Below are 21,396 nucleotides of genomic sequence, written 5' to 3'. Positions count from 1 at the left end.
GATCTCTGCAGGGTAAATCAAGACAGCTAGCTAGACTATCTGTCCAATCTGTTTTTCAGAGTTTTTTGTGCACGACTATAACAACTTTTGAACGTACACACATTTCACGAAAACAAGTTCCTTCCTGAGGCTATTTTGCAGTGGCACCGTGGCTGTGCCTGGTGCTTAGCGCCACCCAAGACGATTGTGATTGGTTTAAGGAAATGCCAATAAACCACAGCACGTTTTTCTCCCATCCCGGAATGCTGTGTGGACTAGCCAGACCCTCCTCCGCAGCGCTGTGGAGGAAGGTCTGGCAAGGCGAGACTAGGAAATAATGGACCCAAAAAATAAAGTGTTGCCATGCTTTCTATAACCATTATCGACGGAGAGTGTTCTTCTGCTTGCCACAATGTCTGTAGGACATACTACAAACAGGTAGGCAAATATTTGCTGTAACAAAGGTGAAAATGTTATACACCAACATGCAGCATCATCAAGAATATTATGTGCTCCAGTTGGCTTTAGAAACTCAGACGTGTGGTTTCTGTGTTTGCTGCCAAGCCAGTATTCCCACTCAGCTCCCACTCAGTTAGAGATGTTCTTTCAACAAGGCCCTGCTGCTGCTCTCTTCCATTTTGAATGTCTGTCTTGCTGTCTCAGAGTTTTAAGTGGTGGCTGCTGTCAGGATCAACAAATGGTACGAAGGTGGTATGAGCTGAAAAAGCTGAGCTGTCATGAAGCTATTATGGCGAGCTATAACTACACTTTGCTGGAAGAACCATCATGTTCGTCAGACCTTATTATCTCTAATGCAAATTAGGTGATTTAGCATGAGCAGTTGTGATACCTAATACCTAATTATGATCAGTCTTGTAATGCCTTATTACCTTTGTAGAAAGCATTATAGGTTATAAAGGCTTGTAGAAAGTCTTATGATACAAGTTATAATGTGTTAGTGTATATAGCTCAGACATTGTAAATGGGCTTCATGTAAATTTGGTTTTTCAAAAGAAGGACTCCTTACACAGATTATGCCCAGAGTACTAATGGGAAAAAATATGATAATGATCACCAATTAACATTTGCAATTGGGAATGTGTCCAATAATTAAACAATAAAAGATTGTGTGGATGTGAGTTGTGGATGAATAAACATACAGTAAATGATAGTGTGTGAGCAGAAGAGGGGCAAAAAGTCACCACGTCTGTATGAGAGCTTTATTTCTGAGCTACACACCTTCTCAAGTTTTATTAAGTAGCTTCAGTTGATGTCAGTGTCAATCCCAGATAGCAACAACCATCATGCAACATAATAACACCTGACACTCAATCAGTTCCAGTCTTGCAGGCTGATTTTCTGTTTTAAAAAAAAAGTAATTTGTGAGTCTGCACTTGTGGGATATCTTATCCCTCTTCAATAAAACCATCAGGTGCAGGACGAACAAGCGTTTAAGCACTGTAGGCCTTCGTCATTGTATTTTTGTTTTGCCACTAAGTCCTCCACATCCACAATAGATCCCTGGCCGAGCCTAATAAGATACAAACACACCCCAGAGGCTCAGACTGGCTTGCTAAACACAGCGTTGTCGAACAGCGCTGCAGTGTAGCGAATTAGCATTTATGCCCACATAAAAATCCATTTACTGATCCATTAGCTTAGCATAGTGCTAATGAGTTGCCCGTGATGACTCGCAAGGGACTTTGGTTAGCAAGCGAATCGTCATTAAAGGTAGACACTTACAGGGCAACAGCGTCATACATGTAAGGAGAACATGACCTGAGCTGGAGAATACTAGAACTTAGTATTAAGTGAAATGAGTGTCACTGATGAGTTTTTACATTTTCTTTCATCTCTTCTCAAATGCTGCCCAGACAACTGCATGTTTGCCTAGTGGGAAATGGAAGTGCCGCTGTCACATGAAATCTGTTTTACCATCCCTCAAACTAACAATGAGGAGGTGGCTGCACTCAACAATTACCACTTGTACCAGATAAGCAGAGCAGCACTGGCTGCAGAAAACACTTAATCCATGGTAAGTGAAAAGTAGAATACAATCAAAGGTATCAATGGACTGAGCCCTAAGCAGCAGCTTTTATCGACCACAGAGATTTCGGGAGAGATTTCTGACTTTTATTTTCTTGGCCCTTGCTCTCTATTATTACTTCAATGTCAAATTCAGACCAGCTTAGGTAAAGGTATGTGCAGTGTGGCACAACTCCATACCAACTTGATACCAATGAATGTGAAGAGCCGACATGCCGCTGAATTAAATGTCATTAGGGATTTCCTATGAGAATGGAAGCAGGCAGAATGATATCAGCAGTATCTGAAATTTCCTCACTGCCAAAGCCTCTCAGTCCAGGCCCTTTGTGGTGCTACCACACTGAAGGGGAGTCAGTTCCAGGGGGGAAGATGAAGGTATAAAATGGTCGTTTTGCTAGAGCAACACAAGCTAATTTATCATTCTCCAGGGGTCAGGTGACGCTCCCTTGGTTGTGAATTTTAATGTTGTTTTTTATGGGTCTTAATAAACTCTATTTTGCTGCGAGCGTTTATGCAGAAGAGCACAACATCCTTCACTCGGCTCATTTAGTGAGTCAAGGAGAGAGGGGCCGGAGCCAAATTTAACCAATGGAGTCATCATTTTCTAACACTAATAGGACACAGTGAGGTGAAATATTGAAGGTATTGGAAAAGAGTCATTCACATATTTTCTGAAGATCCATGTTGTACTGTCAGATTGTGCATGCTAGATAATAGTACTAATTACTCAGAAGAAGTAATATTTCAGTGATACTATGGCTAGCATTATACTGTATACTGTATCAGAATTATGCAAAATATGTCACAGTATCGTTCCAATTTGTTGTTTTTAGCAATGCTCTATGGGTGGCAATGTCTCTCAGTCGATTGCTCCACCACTTTGGTCCAGATTGAAATATCTCAACAACTACTGGATAGATACTTTTTTTCTAGTGCCACCATGATGTTGCCTTTTTTAACTTTGATTTATGACCAAATACCTGCAAAACTAATGACTTTTTTATCAGCCTCAGCTGTACTTTGTGCTCAGTGCTAATTAGCTTATGTTAGCATGTTAAAATGGTAAACTAAGATAGTGAACATGGTAAAGAAATCAGCATGTTAGCATAGTCATTATAAGCATGTTAGCATGTTGATGTTAGCATTAAAGTCAAAGCCCAGCTGTTTTTAAATACAGCCTCACAAAGCTAATAGCATGGCTGTAGCTTTACTGGGTAGGTTGTGAGCATAATGTTAATTAAACTAAAATGTAAACTTCTCTGCAGTTTTTCATTTCGTTTAAGATTTTCAACACAAAAGGAAGAAGACATCCCACTGGATTAGTTACGATGTACAGTATATGGATTTTTGCTAAGCAGAGCATTGACAATTGTTATGTTAAAGAATAATGACTAGCATAACAGCAATATGGTATTAGGACAGGGGCATAAATATAGACAGTGTAGTGTAGTCAAGGGCCTGTAGAGAGAGTGGGACCTGCAACAATGTGTTGGGTGGAGAATGGGCCCTTGCCAGTGATTCAGATTGCCACCTTGAAAATACGCCCTGTGCTAAAAATAAATAAATAATGTTAAATATTAGTGCCATTTGCTATAGATGCCCTCGAAAAGGCAAACCCATCTCGTCATGGTTTTGTAAAATAGTCAGTAGCAAGCTATAACAAAATCATATGCTTATTCCACAAAAACTATGAAAACTATAAATAAACTAAAAAAACTATTGAATTAAATGAATCATTTCTTATTTTCTATGGTATTTTTGTCATATACAAATATGCAATGATGATTGCTGGGTAATATGTATTTTGATGTTGTCTAACACCAAGTCTGTATTTGCATTCTCACACCCAACTCGTAAAATAAGGACGTTCGGTCAGGAGCCTTTCTCGTTCTTATTGACGTTAAAAGTCTCCTTTAGCGTCTCATGTAAACATGCTTGGTCGCCACTATTGCCGGACCCTTTTGACGCGCTTGGTCGGACGGTTGGGTTTAGGAAAGGGTCGTGGGTGGGTGAACGGTTCTGTGACACGCGGGAGGAAAGAAAAAAACGACTCTATAAAGCGACTCCAGCAAGCGGGGGGGAAACGGCCGCGGGTGAAGCGCGACAATAACGGAATCGCGGAGGTTGGGTTTAGGAGAAAAACAACGGGGAAAGGACGGGGGAAACAAAAACGCCGGGAAACACACGCCGGAGACAATATGATATACACAGTAGTTTAGGTGCAAAATCTCATGCATCTCTTCGCGCACTAGGGCCTGTCGTAAATACCTCACGCCACTGGATTAGGAACGTGATTGTTTCCTGCTACATCTGTCTCACTGATTCCCAGCCCTGCATGCAGACGATTAACAGGCCTACTGCTGAGGACTGTTTATTTGAACGCTTATTGCCTTTGGACTTACAGTTACAACACGAAGAGAACATCCAGATGTCACAGAGGACGCAGAGTACTTGTGTAAGGAAAAGGACAAATGTACATTTTATTAGGGCAACAACAGAGAGAGACGTAACAGGCTCAAAGTCAAGTGCAAAGCCTCATTAAATGTCCGCAGAAACACAGAATAGACTACTCTTCATGAAATGAAACACACAAGGTATTACAGTATTATGAGGAAATAAACAGCACTGGAGCTGCAGCACGTTGATTGTGTAATTTTGTTATTCATTGAAGAAGCAAAGAGTAAAACAACCTTAGAGGATAAGGCTGGCCATATTCTATATTTTTCATTTTGTCAACAAGTCCCATGAAAAGACTAAAGCCAACAATGTAATAATCATATTACAGTAACAAGTGTTATTTGTGTTGCCAAAGCGCGATATAGTTTATTTCTCTGTGCCATAGAGCTCCATTAATCGACAACACATCACATCAATGAGCCACACTGTTGTGCTAGATGATATGTTCCTTCTTTACCATTATTTTGACTCATATCAGCATACACTCACTGGAGCACCATATGTATTGTGTAACTTGTGGCTGAAAATAGTCCTCAAAAAATCCACTATTTACTTTTTAAGATTTATGTCTTCGCAGACAGCATAGGGAGATTCTATATAACTTGTATTTAAGTTACATCTGAACTATCTATATGCATGATGATCCAGATGAACTTTACTCTACTTTCAGAGGACACCTCTCTGGAAACATCTGGAAAGTGTTATCAATGGGGCCCCTCAAGATGTTGAAAAGAAGGCCAGTTGGCTTTTAGCCATTGGTTAATTATTGATCCCACCCTAAGTTATGAAGAATAGATATACCATGTGTTAACAAAGAACCTCAGAGTGACTATTGGAGAATTGGGAAACTGGTCGCTCTCCGGGCTCTTCAGAGCTTGTAAATTGATGCTGAATTCTTCGATGTAAATAAACCTTTATAATCGAGCTCGACCTCGACCTCGTGCTGGCATATGGTATCAAAATTGAAGATGTATTAGTATTCCCGCAAAATCCTTTATTATCAGACCACTTCTTAATTACTTTCGAATTCTTAATACCCGATTATAAGAAATTAGATAAAAGCTTCTATACTAGATGCCTATCTGACAGTGCTATAGCTAAATTTAAGGAAGACATTCCAACAGCACTAAAGTCATTACCTTGTTTTAATACAACAGAGGACCTTTATGTAAACTTTAGTCCCTCTCAAATCGACAATTGTGTAGATGGTGTTACGGCCTGCCTACGGACTACTTTAGACTCTGTTGCTCCACTCAAAAAGAAGAAGATGAAGCAAAGGAAACTAGCACCTTGGTATAACTCCCAAACTCGTAAATTAAAGCAAAACTCGCGAAAACTTGAAAGTAAATGGCGCTCCACCAAAATGGAAGAGTCTCGTTTGGACTGGCAAGACAGTCTGAAAACCTATAGGACGGCCCTCAGACATGCCAGATCAGACTATTACTCATCATTAATAGAAGAAAACAAGAACAACCCAAGGTTTCTTTTCAGCACTGTAGCCAGGCTGACAGATAGTCACAGCTCTACTGAGCCATCTATTCCTCTAGCTCTGAGTAGTGATGACTTCATGAGCTTCTTTAATGATAAAATTATAACAATTAGAGATAAAATTCATCACCTTTTGCCCTCAACTTCTAATGGTTCACCTTTCAACGCAGGACTGCTAGAAAGAACAACTAGACCTGACATATACTTAGACTGCTTTTATCCTATAGACCTTCAACAACTAATGGTAAAGGTATCTTCAGCTAAGCCATCTACCTGTCTCTTAGACCCCATCCCAACGAGGCTACTCAAAGAAGCATTACCCGTGGTTAACACCTCTCTACTAGATATGATCAATATGTCTCTATTAACAGGTTATGTACCGCAGTCATTTAAAGTAGCTGTGATAAAACCTCTTCTGAAAAAACCCACCCTCGATCCTGAGGTCTTAGCAAACTATAGACCTATATCTAACCTTCCCTTTCTCTCCAAGATCCTTGAGAAAGTAGTTGCTAATCAGTTATGTGATTTTCTCCATAGCAACAGTTTATTTGAAGACTTTCAATCAGGATTTAGAAAGAATCATAGCACAGAGACGGCACTGGTGAAAATTACTAACGACGTTCTAACTGCTGCAGACAAAGGACTTGTCTCCATACTTGTTTTATTAGATCTTAGTGCTGCTTTTGACACTATTGATCATACAATCCTGTTACAGAGATTAGAACACTTAGTCGGAATTAAAGGAATTGCACTAAGCTGGTTTAAGTCTTATTTCTCTGATCGATCTCAATTTGTTAATGTTAATGATAAATCCTCTAAGTACGCGAAAGTTAAACATGGCGTTCCACAAGGCTCAGTGCTTGGACCAATTTTATTCTCCTTATATATGCTTCCTCTTGGTAATATCATTAGGAAACACTCAATTAACTATCACTGCTATGCGGACGACACCCAATTATACTTATCAATCAAACCAGACGAAACCAGTCAGTTAGCTAAACTTCAAGCATGTATTAAAGATATAAAATCCTGGATGACCTATAATTTTCTGATGTTAAACTGTAACAAAACTGAAGTTATTGTGCTGGGCCCTAAACACCTCCAAACTTCATTATCTAACAATATAGCTACTCTGGATGGTGTTGTCCTGGCCTCCAGCACTACTGTCAGAAATCTAGGAGTTATTTTTGATCAGTATATATCCTTTAACGTCCATCTAAAACAAACATCGAGAACAGCCTTTTTTCATCTTCGTAACATTGCCAAAATTAGGAATATCCTGTCTCAAAACGATGCTGAAAAACTAGTCCATGCATTCGTTACTTCCAGGCTGGACTATTGTAATTCCCTACTGTCAGGTTGCTCAAATAAGTCCCTTAAGACTCTCCAGTTGATCCAGAATGCTGCAGCACGTGTTCTGACGAGAACTAAGAAAAGAGATCATATTTCTCCTGTTTTAGCTACTCTGCATTGGCTTCCTGTAAAATTCAGGATTGACTTTAAAGTCCTTCTCCTGACCTACAAAGCCCTAAATGGTCAAGCACCATCCTATCTAGAACAGCTCTTAGTACCTTATTGTCCCACTAGAGCACTGCGCTCCCAGAATGCAGAGTTACTTGTGGTTCCTAGAGTCTCTAAAAGTAGACTGGGAGCAAGAACCTTCAGCTACCAGGCTCCTTTCCTGTGGAACCAGCTCCCAGTCTGGGTTAGGGGGGCAGACACCATCACCTCATTTAAGAGTAAACTGAAAACTCTCCTCTTTGATAAAGCTTATAGTTAGGGAGTGAGGAGTTGCAGCGTCCGCCTAACCCAGCCCACCTGCTTCTCTTCGTAGTCATCAGATTTATTGATCATATAATCAATAATATAGTGAGAGTAGAGGGAGGCAGGCCAGTACAGCCTCTCATCAATGTTTTCATTTGTTTCCTTTTGTATGCATCCTGTCCCAGAACTGCTTGTTACTAACCTAGCTCTGGGGAGTTTACTCCCCGGAGTCCTTATGTTTCTTCTTCGCAGGGCTACGCTCTGCGATTCCCTGCAACGCCCGGCCGCGTTCTGCTGCGTCCGCCGCATCCACCCATGCTCTGCAGTGCCACGTTTCATCCCGCAACGTCCTGCTGTGACATGAACTACAACGACTACCTTCAAAGTGACTGTTCCATTATCTTTAATGTGACTATTATCGCCATCACACCCCCAACCGGCCCCGTCAGACACCGCCTACCAAGAGTCTGGGTCTGCCGAGGTTTCTTCCTAAAAGGGAGTTTTTCCTTGCCACTGTCGCAATAGCCACTGCTAATGTTTGCTCTTGAGGGAATTACTGGAATTGTTGGGGCTTTGTAAATTATAGAGTGTGGTCTAGACCTACTCTATCTGTAAAGTGTCTTGAGATAACTCTGTTATGATTTGATACTATAAATAAAATTGAATTGAAATTGAATAATCAAGAAACAGTGTCGGCGGATTCCTCTCCACATAGCATTACAGCATCGTTACCAAATACACTACACTGTATATACCTATCATTCTCATCTTGGTCATATATTGAAACATATATCTTGAGGCTTTTTAAAAGACAGACATGCTTTTCTGAATATACTTTGATTGGCCTTCATCCTGCTGTTCTTTAACCTTGTGAACCTTATATCAGTCAATAAAGCCCATAATTTACCCTTTTTTTACCATTTACATAATAACTATACAGTATAGTTCACAGTGTTGACCTGCTGTGATAAAAAAAAATGTTTTCTGTGAACCAGATATAATGCAGCTACAGTAATAATAAAAATCGTCATTGTTCATGTAATTATTGTCAGTAAATATAACTGAACAACCTGAAGCTGTCTATCCATTCAGACTTGTGCCTCAGTCCCATGACGGGTGATTAAGCACAATCCATATTTGCCCATCAGGACAAACTCCCTTTTCCATGCCTCCAACCAAAGAAATGAGATATCCTCAACTGTGAAATATGTAAAAGTGGAAAAAAATGTCTGTCATTGCAGGCAGTCTGTTATTGCCAGTCTGGATTAGTTCAAACTCTGCTGAGCTCAGTGTACTGCCTCAGCCCTCCTGACTCAAAGACAAGGTCCTCTGGGTTTTAGCTGTGACAGATTGAGGGTGTCATGAGGGACTCCCAAGGCTGTGTGTTTTTGTGGGAGTGTGCCCACTCGTGCATGTGTGTGGTACCCGTTTAATTGTGTGTACATGCATTTGCTTTTGTACATTAGTGCATGACCCAATATGTGTTCATTTATGTGTATATGCTTGCTGCCCACATAATGTAAGTGTGTGTGTGTGTGTGTGTGTGTGTGTGTGTGTGTGTGTGTGTGTGTGTGTGTGTGTGTGTGTGTGTGTGTGTGTGTGTGTGTGTGTGTGTGTGTGTGTGTGTGTGTGCGTTTGTGCGTTTGTGCATGCGTGCGTGTTTGTGTGAGTGTGTGTGCGTGCGTGGTTGGTTGGTTGGAGGCTGAGTGTGTGATCTCGTCTGTGAATCACATGTCTCCCATCAGTCTGACAGCATTAAGCTGAGCCCAATCAATACCCTGAGGGCCTCCACTCCCTGCAACTGAACGACACAGAGAGAGACAGACACACCAAAGGGTGACTGAGAAAGGGTGAGAGGGGGAGACAAAGAGAGTGTGATGGAGAAATGTTTTGTAAAGTCATGGATAGGGCACTGAGTCCAAAACTACGGTCACATTTATGTCCTGTGAATCACATAACTGATCAGCCTGTCTGATGTATGATAACAGAATAACAAGAACTATATGCCACCACATTGTAAATTCCACCCTGACTGTATGAATGAGAGTTTTGCCTCATAATCAGATCCTGCAGAATGCAACCCATGTACAACTTTTATTAAAATGCTCATCAGCCCATTTTATCTGGACACAACACTGTGATCGTAGATTACACCGGAGATTTTTCCAGTTGAAAGTCAATTTTAGGTATCAGTTAGCAACTAGCTGGTAAACATAGTGGAGCATTTAGAAGCTACAGTAAATAGATATTTCCCTCAGGGGTTGACAGAGACCAAAAACAGAACTAACAGAGAGTGAATATTGGACTTGCATTCCCATGTTGACAGAAACACGACTCAAAAAATGCTGCTGAATGTGTTAATAGGCAACAGTTTCCAGTCTGCCATGTTGACTTAGTGTAAAAGTAAGAGAAAAACAAAGTCAGATAAATAGATAGATAGATAGATAGATAGATAGATAGATAGATAGATAGATAGATAGATAGATAGATAGATAGATAGATAGATAGATCTAGGGAGCGAGGCAGACATAGCAAGCATGTTTTGCTCTGTGTCCCCTAGGGGCCCATGTCCAGATGGCTCATTGGAAAGTATCATCCCCCCTCATCCACAAGAATCATGTCTCTCATGCAACACAAAGGGCTTGTTATTCCTCACTGTTCCTCCATACAGTATGGTCTGTGGTCTATAATCTACAGGACCAGTCGTGTTTTTGATGCATTTTGCTCTGAAACTGTATCAGTTGCTGTGTCTTTTATTTAGTCCCTCATCCCAACAAGATAGAGGAATATTAAAGAATAATGACTAGCATAACAGCAATAGGGTATTAGGACAGGGGCATAAATATAGACAGTGTAGTGTAGTCAAGGGCCTGTAGAGAGAGTGGGACCTGCAACAATGTGTTGGGCGGAGAGTGGGCCCTTGCCAGTGATTCAGATTGCCACCTTGAAAATACGCCCTGTGCTAAAAAAAATAATGTTAAATAAATAGTTTAATAATTTGCTGAAAAGACAAACCATCTCGTCATGGTTTTGTAAAATAGCAGCAATCTATAACAAAATCATATGCTTATTCCACATAAACTATGAAAACTATAAATAAACAAAAAAAAAACTATTGAATTAAATGAATCATTTCTTATTTTCTATGGTATTTTTGTCATATACAAATATGCAATGATGATTGCTGGGTAATATGTATTTTGATGTTGTCTAACGCCAAGTCTGTATTTGATCATGTGTTGAGACGATATGATATACACAGTAGTTAGTTTATGCGCAAAATCTCATACATCTCTTCACGCAGTAGGGCCTGTCGTAAATACCTTACGCCACTGGTTAGGATATAGTTTTCAATAATCTACATTGCTAATTTATTAATTTCTTACTCGAAAAAGAATTGGTGTTAGTGAAGCTAATGGTGAATTGTCTTTAAATGCCGCTTGGACCGTTCTGAAAACACAAAGTCACACTTTGCCATTGACCCATTTACGCAGCAGGAAATTCATTGTGATGAGGGTATGGATCTCTGCGCAGCCCTACTGACTTGTTTATCGAATTTTAAAAGGTTTAGTGGCACTATTTAACACTGGGGTCAATTCATCACATGATTGCTTCCTGCCACATCTGTCTCACTGATTCCCAGCCCTGCATGCAGACGATTAACAGGCCTACTGCTGAGGACTGTTTATTTGAACGCTTATTGCCTTTGGACTTACAGTTACAACACGAAGAGAACATCCAGATGTCACAGAGGACGCAGAGTACTTGTGTAAGGAAAAGGACAAATGTACATTTTATTAGGGCAACAACAGAGAGAGACGTAACAGGCTCAAAGTCAAGTGCAAAGCCTCATTAAATGTCCGCAGAAACACAGAATAGGCTACTCTTCATGAAATGAAACACACAAGGTATTACAGTATTATGAGGAAATAAACAGCACTGGAGCTGCAGCACGTTGATTGTGTAATTTTGTTATTCATTGAAGAAGCGAGGAGTAAAACAACCTTAGAGGATAAGGCTGGCCATATTCTATATTTTTCATTTTGTCAACAAGTCCCATGAAAAGACTAAAGCCAACAATGTAATAATCATATTACAGTAACAAGTGTTATTTGTGTTGCCAAAGCGCGATATAGTTTATTTCTCTGTGCCACAGAGCTCCATTAATCGACAACACATCACATCAATGATCCACACTGTTGTGCTAGATGATATGTTCCTTCTTTACCATTATTTTGATTCATATCAGCATACACTCACTGGAGCACCATATGTATTGTGTAACTTGCGGCTGAAAATAGTCCTCAACAAATCCACTATTTACTTTTTAAGATTCATGTCTTCGCAGACAGCATAGGGAGATTAGAAACTATTGAGAGACAGACTAACATGTTTTTTTTGTCATTTCATGGGATTTGTTGACAATAGAAAATATAAATAATAATTCCAGCCTCATACTTTAACTTGTTTTCAGAATAAAGGCATTATTTACATTTATCATGGAAATTCATCATACTGTATATACTTATCATTCTCATCTTGGTCATATATTGAAACACATAGCTTGAGGCTTTTTAAAAGACAGACATGCTTTTCTGAATACACTTTGATTCAACTTTTTCAGTTCATTTTGATCAACAAGAATAGCAACTAAGGAACTTTGGTGTGTTGATAAGTGACATTTTATGTTTGAGCACAAACATCCGCCCTAATAAAACCTTAATGAAACATAGTACTCTCTGCAAGTGTTTGCAAGTCACTGCAAATGATAACGGTGAATAGTCATCGTTTGGTTCACAAATGGCTGAATATTTTTTTTTGCTTTTCTTTTCTTTTTCATTTTTCAAGTGCATGCTTGGGATGAAATTTAAATAATCTCTGTTCTTCGATTTACAAAACAAAGTCCCAGTCAGCAGTGCTGCTTTTCATTGGGGTTTTAGTGTGTACCTCTTTGGCATGCAAATCAATGAGTTAGCAAAGCAGTGATTGGAATTCCACACATGTGGGCATTTGATCAGAATTTGCACCAAGATCCATGGGGCAAGTCGATCAAGGGTAATTCACTATGAAATATCCAGAGTTACGCTTCGGCGGACGCATCTGGCCCCCACCATTCATTTTGTTTAGCCATTCCAATGTGGCAATCAAAATGAATTAGCATGACAATTTTATTTCTGAAAAGGCTTAGGGCGGCCCATTGATGAATTTCAATAAGGACTTGACAAAAGGTCCTTTGAAATTGACAGCCCCCTCCCCCTCTTCCACTTGACCTTCAGGTAGCTGTGTCTCTTCTGTGTATAAATGTGGGCACCATAAGTGTCCATATCAGTCGTAATCATTTCATATCACCGTCCAGAGCTGTATTAGTCAGGACTTCAGAAGGTAAGCACCTGCGATGATGAAAAGGTCTGAATAGATGGTGATAATAGTCATACATTTCCCAATATGTTGTGTTAGAAAGCCTCACTGCTCATTTTAATATTTTCCTCAATTTGTCCATTGCTTTAATATATCATAATTTGGAGGATTAATTGTTAGTTTAAAGGTGATATAGGCATAAAAATATCACTTCTAGTTACAAGATTTAATATTGTTCGGCTATGGATAACGTACACTGTGTACATACATCCTGCTAAGATTCTCTTAGCAGAGAATAGTTAAAGAGTTAGTTAAAGAGTGTGTAAGAGACCACAATAGTTACGTACATGATGTAGCCTAATGTAGTTACTTACGTAACTTAACTTACAAGTTAACTTACATACGTAAATTAAAATAAGTCAATGTTAACAATCAATGGCAATGTTTGGTTTCACATGGGACAGAACATCCATCCAACCCAACCACCTCCCTATGCAGATGTTTTTACTCTTTATACTACGTCACCTGACTTTCTCCTTTGCTCATGTCCTAATTACTGCAGCCACTAAAGGTTGCTGCCTAACAATATATGTAAATATTGGTTGCAATAAGCTGCTTGTACAAACTACCTATGGGGTTGACAGTTTCCATCCAATAGTTGTTGAGACGATTAACTCAAGACCTCTTACTGTATCTTAACCTGCTGGTTGTGCTAGCTACTAAGCTATTGTTTCCCAGAATTAAAGACAGGACGTTTCGGAAGTGCTGCATTAACCTGATCTTCACTGTAGGAGCTTTCGTGGGTTAGCCCAAACCTCTGTCACTTATTATGAATCATAAACTGCTTGACTCCACCACCTACATCCCAGTGTTCCCCAGCAGAGCAGCTCCTCAAACACCCCTGGAAGCATAGCAGCTGGCAAAATCTACACTCAAATCTTGCATCACCACAACAAGACTGCCATTACTTATGTTGCCTCCTGCTGGGAGTTGTCAACAGTATAACTGCAGGCCTGCTGCTACAGGTTGTTAGGGTTTTCCAGAGATAAACCGAAGGGGATCTGATGCCCTGGGGTCCTTAGCACGACCACCATATCTGCTATCATCAAAGAGCAGCTGGTGTTTGATCTGGCATGGATCAAAAGGTGAAGGACAGAACTGTCCTGCGGTGCTACAAGAGAAGTGCTGAAGTCATGCAGAGAGAGATAGAGACTGTAGAGAGAGAACGATGTACTTACAAGCAAAGGCTGGTATAATTGAGACCAAAGGGAGTCCATCTTGGGTCCTGGGGGAATTTCCCAAAAGGCGTCATCTGTGTTTCTTCAAAGCAAAAGCTACATGTCACTCTGCTCACAGATCTTTATCCTCCTCATCCCTTGAATCCAATTGAGATACAAGCAGGATCACATCATTATCATAGGGAAGTTAAGAAGACTTGAGGGGTGGAAGCTCTAACAAGTTGGCAACAGTCTCTCATTGATTCTCCACAAGAGGGTTCATAACCGACTTCTGAGTAGAATGTTTTTTTCTCTTTCTTTTCAGTCTCAAAATGGTTTGCATCCAACTGGCTTTGTTCTATTGATGTTCGATGGCCAAGAAATCAGCTTTTGGCCAAAATCATTTGAAAGCACATCATCTACCTCCCAAAGGTGTATTCTCATTATCTTCAAAAGTGTATCAAAGAAAACAATGTCAACAGTATGTGTAAGAAAGGAAGAAAGAGAGAAAAAGAAAGACAGAGAGAGATCTGGTTTGTCTCACCATTCATCATCATCCATCTGTCTTAAAGGCTTGGCTCAGATCCCTCGTAGTAAAATATGTTGATAAGGAAGAAAGAAAGAACGATAGCAAGGGAGATGAAAAAGAAGGAGTGATTAGCAGAGTGAAAGGAGAAAAGGAGGAGGGGCACTGGATGAAAGACAGAGAAAGGAAATGAAGCAAGAGGAATAGAGGACAGACGGATGAAGAAAGGGTAAGTAAGAGACAGACAATGTTCTCCAGCAAATCAATGCTGCGTGTTGGAGGCCACAGCAGCAGCCCCCCCCCGCGGCCGGCGTCTTGGCCCCAAGGGCGCCCGCCCCCCCCTTCTTTTCCCCCCCCGCCCGGCCCCCCCCCCCACCCCCCCATGGCAGGTTTATATTCCTCCAGACTCAGACAAGCTTCCTATTGCTTTGTGTTTGTGTCTACATACGGTTATATAAGGTGTGTGTGGGCTTGTGGCTCGGAGGTAGAATGGCCAACCTCCTCTGGCCTCTCCAGCCACATGCTCCTCGGATGTTGTATGTATAGCGATCCACTGCTCCTACTACTTAGGATGGGTTAAATGCAGTAATTAAATTCTACATTGTACTCAGTCTATCTGACGAATTAAAAATAAAGTTTAGTTTTTCGTGTGTGATTTAAGATTCAAGTCTGTGCGTACTGTTTGTCTATCAGTGTTGGAAAGTTACCTGAAAAAATGAATAAAGAGCAGTTCACAGCCACTTCACTGAGCTTTCTCGCCAAATGCCTATTCCTTCTCCTGAATTTCAAAGCGTAATCCCATAGATTACTCTGTACTAACACTTTGTTCAGGTAAGGTGTTTTATTCCTAACATTGATGTCTTTACATTTTTCAGCAAATGCTAAAACAAATCTGTCTTATATTATTGTGTCTGGAATTGAGTTAATGTCTAACCTGTGGTCAGATAAACTGAATGTGCATCCACCTATTCAAAAATGTCCTTGAAAGTCACATTTTGTCAATACTACCAACATATTCTGTTTAATTGTGGTCTCCTTCACACCCTTGTCTCTGCATTTAACACAGTCTGAATAATCTTATAAACTGGCATGTATTACTTGTTTTAAATGCTTACTGAGTGGATTTCTGCAGTGTGTGGCTTGTAAACACAGCTCGCAAAGTGACCCATCTCTCTCGAACTTAACAAGACGCGAAGGTCACGGCCCCCTGAATGCAGCTGCCAGAATTCAGCAGCGACTGTGCCTCCGAAACCTCAGGGAGCTGCTCGGGGAAGGAGATACCTGAACTAGCCTGAGTGATGAGGTGATACAGATAGTAACAGTTAATATGCAATGCAGTGTTTTATGGTGTTGCTTTATACCAATCACCATGCAGTGGATCAAATCATTTACATATGGAGACGGAGATGCTTTGTTTATCCTTAATGTGTTGAGTATTATAAATGGAAAGACCTGTAAAAGTATGTGAGCCATGTAGACCTGTCACCTTGTCAATGACTCTTCCCAGAGTATTTGGATCTTGTATGTTTTCTAGCGATGCCTTTCAGATTCAAATAAAAGCATTTAAGTGTGTGTGTGTGTGTGTGTGTGTGTGTGTGTGTGTGTGTGTGTGTGTGTGTGTGTGTGTGTGTGTGTGTGTGTGTGTGTGTGTGTGTGTGTGTGTGTGTGTGTGTGTGTGTGTGTGTGTGTGTGTGTGTACATATGGTCTGTTTTTAGCACAAGTGGTCACGAGATAGGGCGAGCTGAGGGCAGTGCGTGTGATTGATTGAGAGAATGAGTGAGTCCGACTGAGTTTGAAGGAGTACGTGCCACCAGTAGCCTCTAATAAAGTATTAGTAGGACAAGCAATTTGCTTCATTGCCAGGTTCCTTGGCATGAAAAGGACTTTTGCAATAATGAGAGAAGCAGAAGAGGCAGGGGAAATGAACTCTTATCTCAACTAAAAGAGGAAAAGAGGGAGACTTAAATAGCATAATATATCAGCATGGCGCAGAGGGGGGAGAGAGAGATAAATAGAGAGGAAAGGCTGATTATTCACACGTTAGCCCTTTTTAACCTCTGGTTAGGATGAACCAATTACACTGCATAAACACCTATGGTAACACAGCTTCTGCAGAAACCTGGAAAATCAAATATGTCTAAATTACATTTCTTTATTACATTGACAATTAAAAAAGAAAGGTATGGATTTAAGAAGTCAAACTCATTATTATATGAGGCATTTTAATCGGAAACATGAACAAGCTCCACAAATCAGAGAACCTGGGCATCAACCTGTGATGTCATCACAATTAAAAATCAAGAGCTGCTCCACTGATGATAAATGTGAGTCAGATTTTATTCAAACCACAGAAAATTTTAACAAGTCCCCAACTGCTGAATCCAAAAAATGTACTGGACAACCTCCAGGACTCCCCTGGGTGTTCTGTCACCTTTCCCAATGTATTATTAATGCTTCTGGTTTTACATTTGAATGCAATGTTTAACTTTAAAGGAAGATTTGAATTTATAACAACTTCTGTTTAAATAGTTTTACAGTTCAGTTCAAATAACTTGGTGAGTACAATGGGGAGTTTAACAGATAGCAATGATGGCCAAAACTACAACAAGACTTAGAATCCACATCCATAGCTCCTAATCCTAACCATAACCCTGCGACAGCTGTGCTTTGAGCAAAATGAAAACATCAGCATACTAATATGCTCACATTGACAATGCTAACATGGTGACGTTTAGCAGATCATGTTTACCATTGCCACTGAACAAAGGTATACATGCAACACTTTTGTTTTCGCTCCCATTTTTCAAAGATTTAAGACTTTTTCTATGCCCACAAAAGGCTTATTTCTCTCAAATGTTGGTCACAAATTTGTTCAAATCCGTGTTGGTGAGCACTTCTTTGCCAAGATCCATCCATGGACAGGTGCAGCAAATCAAGATGCTGATTAGATGATTACATGATTATCACACAGGTGTGCCTTGGCCTGGTCACAATAAACTCTAAAATGTGTGGTTTTATCACACAACAATGCTACAGATGTGGCATTAAAGTTATTACAATTCCTTCTGTAGAGGACACCCATGTGTGTCCCAATTTCACAGCGATCCATCCAATAGTTGTTGAGACAATTAAAACCACAAATGTCACCTCATGGTGGAAGATAGGAAAAGTCATGGGATAACCTTGATTCATGGATCATGAATGTCTGTGTGGTAAATCCATTGATACCTGTTAAGATATTCATTCTAAATTGTAGTGGTGCACCCCTCTAACTTGTTGTTAGATGGTTACATGGGATACAGACATGTTTGGGTCTAAGAAATACAATAGCCCCATATTTTTCAGGACAAAGATATGGGCTACTGTTAGCTCACACCAAGCAAAGGCTTAACTCTCTCAGGCAAAGCCCCGTATTTTAACCATGTTTTATCTTGTGCTTTAAATTTTGATGCATTGAGCGACTGTGGAGTGGTGGGCGGGTTGGACCAGAACAAACACTGGAAGTGACTCAAGACGAGCTGGATGGCAGCCTGCATTCAGTAACCGAGAACCACAGGCGTCCTCCAACAGCCATCACACCAGGTACAGAAAGGCTCACGCTGCAGGAAGCCAAGGAGGAGGGATGAGAGCTGGAAGTTCCGTCCTGGGTGTGAGGCCTAAAAATAACAAAATGTACTGCAGCATGCTGCTACTTCTGCCGCTCTAAAAACTGTGAAGTTGCAGGTGATGGAGTGTGCGGATTGGTGTTTATTAAAAAATATGTGATGGTATTAATGATTAGAATGCTGGTACAGCACATTCATCTTGTAATTGCTGTTTTCTCATGAATAATCTGATTTTAAAAAACAATATAGTTGAAAAGTAGCTTGTTCATTATAGAAACTGCAGTCTAACCAATGTGAATTCTGTGTTGGACATCCTCATACAAAAAAATGTATGTTCAGTGACAGCATTATCTTGTCAGCGAGGAAACACCTCTGTGGCAGTAGGCTCAGGGCTTTCCATAGGCAACAAGTGGTGTATTGATTAATTCCACGAATATGAATAATCAAATAATCAAAATAATCAAACCAACTTTATGGTATCAGATGTGGACTACACTGACTGGCAGATTTCTGATGTTTCATTCTTCTGTCTGGGAGCCATATATCACCTCCACACTAATACTGTACATCCCATCTGAACCTATATGCATCAAATACATATTTCCTTTGCAGTCAAATGAATAGAAATCTTTGAAAGTTCCTATTAAAAAAAGATGAGAGGTATGAGCAGCCTGTGAGATTGTGTACTCATGCAGTATCTCATCGAAGCTAACTTTATTGTTCATTGTCGTGGCAAGGATGAATGAGAAAAGCTGGCAAGGAAAGGTCATTTTTCATGTCACTCTTTCTGCCCCCTCTTTTCCTACTTGTCTGTCTCTCTCACTCCTGTCTTCCTCTTCCTTTCCCCAACTTTACAAATGTAAGGCTTCACCATCTCTCATTTCCCTCCATCATTCCTCCTGTTCTCCTCTCCCTTCTTCTTCTGCCTCCTGCTCCATCACTGCTCCCTCTCTTCGTCCCCCCCCTCCCTCTCTCTTTTTTCTTTTTCTTTCTCGGCGTGAAATGTGTAGCTCATTAGTTTGCTCACCACACCGTCTCACGTCAGTCTGTCCTTCACATCTCGCTGCACTGCTAAGAAGTCATTTACGCCGCTGTGTAGCTTCCCCTCCTGTTCCCCCATCTCCCTATTTCCCTCCCTGCAAAACCCCACCACAGCTAGTCTCCATATGGTTTCATCATCATTTTGCAGTAGCACAAAAAAAAGACATCCCAACCTCCCCCCGCCTCCACCTCCTCCCCCCCCCACTCTAAACACCCTGTAAAACAGAAGAATTTGAAGGGTGAAGCTCAAGAATTGAAGGAGGAGGGAGGGGCGAGGGGATCAGGATTATCCCAAGCGTAATGATACAGCACTTTGATAAAACAGAAGGAGGATGGCAGAAAGAGGGGGGAAGGAAAGGGAGGAGAAAAGGGAGGTGGATGAGAGCGAGAGTAGAGGAATAAAACTTAAGCTGCTCCCAAAAATCATGTAAATGCAGAGATAATAAAGGAACTGTTTGGCATTCAGAGCAGTGGGTGGCACATCAGTGGGGAGAAATCTCAGTGAGAATGTTGACTAATGCCAGCTCTCTCTCTCTCTCTCTCTCTCTCTCTCTCTCTCTCTCTCTCTCTCTCTCTCTCTCTCTCTCTCTTTCTTTCTCTCTCTTTCTTTTCTCTCTTTTTTTTTTTTTTTTTTTTTTTTTTTTTTTTTTTTTTTTTTTCTCAGTGCCAGCCGGATGTCTGGGTATTTTCTAAAGAGGCGGTGGGCAGGGGAAGGGGCTGTGAGGGTTTCAGGATAAAGGCCTCAAAGATGGCATGAAAGTCAGACCTCGCCTGTGATTAGTTTAAGTTGCAAGGTGTACAGGAAAATGTATGCAGTGGTGGAATGTAACTTAGTACATTTACTCACATACTATATTTTAAGTTTTTATGTACTTCTACTCAAGTTGAGTACTACCAGGTTATGCCACTTAATGGCATAACGTTATTACAGATGCATGACTGCATTAATGCATTGTATTATATAAGATCATCATAGACTTTAAATATAAAATCTTAATCTGCGAAGTAAACATACAATATTTGCCTTAAAAATATAAAGGAGTAAGTCATTAATAATGATATGATGATGATACTTTGTCAGAATAAGTCAGAATTTTTTTCCTTCTGTGATGCAAGAAGAATATTAGGCCTAGTAGTAATTGTAAGTATTATCAGAATAATATTTAAATGGTTAATTAAAGTATCAAAAGTAAAAGTACTCATTATGCAGAGTGGAAGTGTTATATTATTATATAATATGAATATGTTACTACTGATGCATTTATTTGTAAGCAGCATTTTAATGTAGATGTTCGAGATGGCGCTAATGCTAACTAACCTACTTATTATACCGTCTGGTAATTTATTCTTTAATTTAATAGTGATGCATCATATTTTATTGAGGTATCATATAATCTTAGACGCACGGCACACCAGTTGTCCACTCACACAGGTGTATTCACAGTTGGTGAAATTCCCTGCTCCACCCAATTTACACCTGACTAGAGGGCTAATCAATCAGGGTAATAAAAAAAACACCGGTGTGGGTGTGCAGAGCCACATATAGTAATTATATCTGTCAAATAATTGTAGTGGAGTAAAAAGTACAATATTTTCCTTTTAAATATAGTGGAGGAGAAGTGGAGTACTTAAGTAAAATGTTGAGGTACCCTCAAAATTGTACTTAAGTAAAGTACTAGTTAGTTATTTTCCACCACAGAAAATGAGATTGATTTGTCTCTACAAGATCATTACACAAAGGCATTTGATCAAATTCTAAAATAAAAATAAAATAAAAAACATTGATTAGTGCAGCTTTAAGTAAAACTTTGAATGCAAGACTTTTACTAAGAGTATTTTTTACATTGTGGTATTGTGAAGGGGCTCTCTTGGTTCAGTTAAAAGTTCTTCCCCCACTGCTGACACCTGATAACG

At 40.1% G+C, this 21,396-nt stretch overlaps 1 long non-coding RNA gene across 1 annotated transcript; it reads right to left on the bottom strand.

The window, feature by feature from the left end:
• Positions 1-12,605: 12,605 nt before the first annotated feature.
• On the bottom strand, positions 12,606-14,888 carry LOC120558370. Its single transcript, XR_005639097.1, has 3 exons — positions 14,854-14,888; positions 14,331-14,467; positions 12,606-13,124 (listed from the first exon to the last, which is right to left on the bottom strand). It is a non-coding gene; the product is annotated as an uncharacterized LOC120558370 (long non-coding RNA).
• Between the last annotated feature and the right edge of the window lie 6,508 nt (positions 14,889-21,396).

The sequence above is a fragment of the Perca fluviatilis genome, chromosome 5 (genome assembly GCF_010015445.1).
Source record: "Perca fluviatilis chromosome 5, GENO_Pfluv_1.0, whole genome shotgun sequence".
In the NCBI taxonomy this organism is placed as follows: Eukaryota; Metazoa; Chordata; class Actinopteri; order Perciformes; family Percidae; genus Perca; species Perca fluviatilis.
This window is presented reverse-complemented; position numbering and strand designations above follow the sequence as displayed.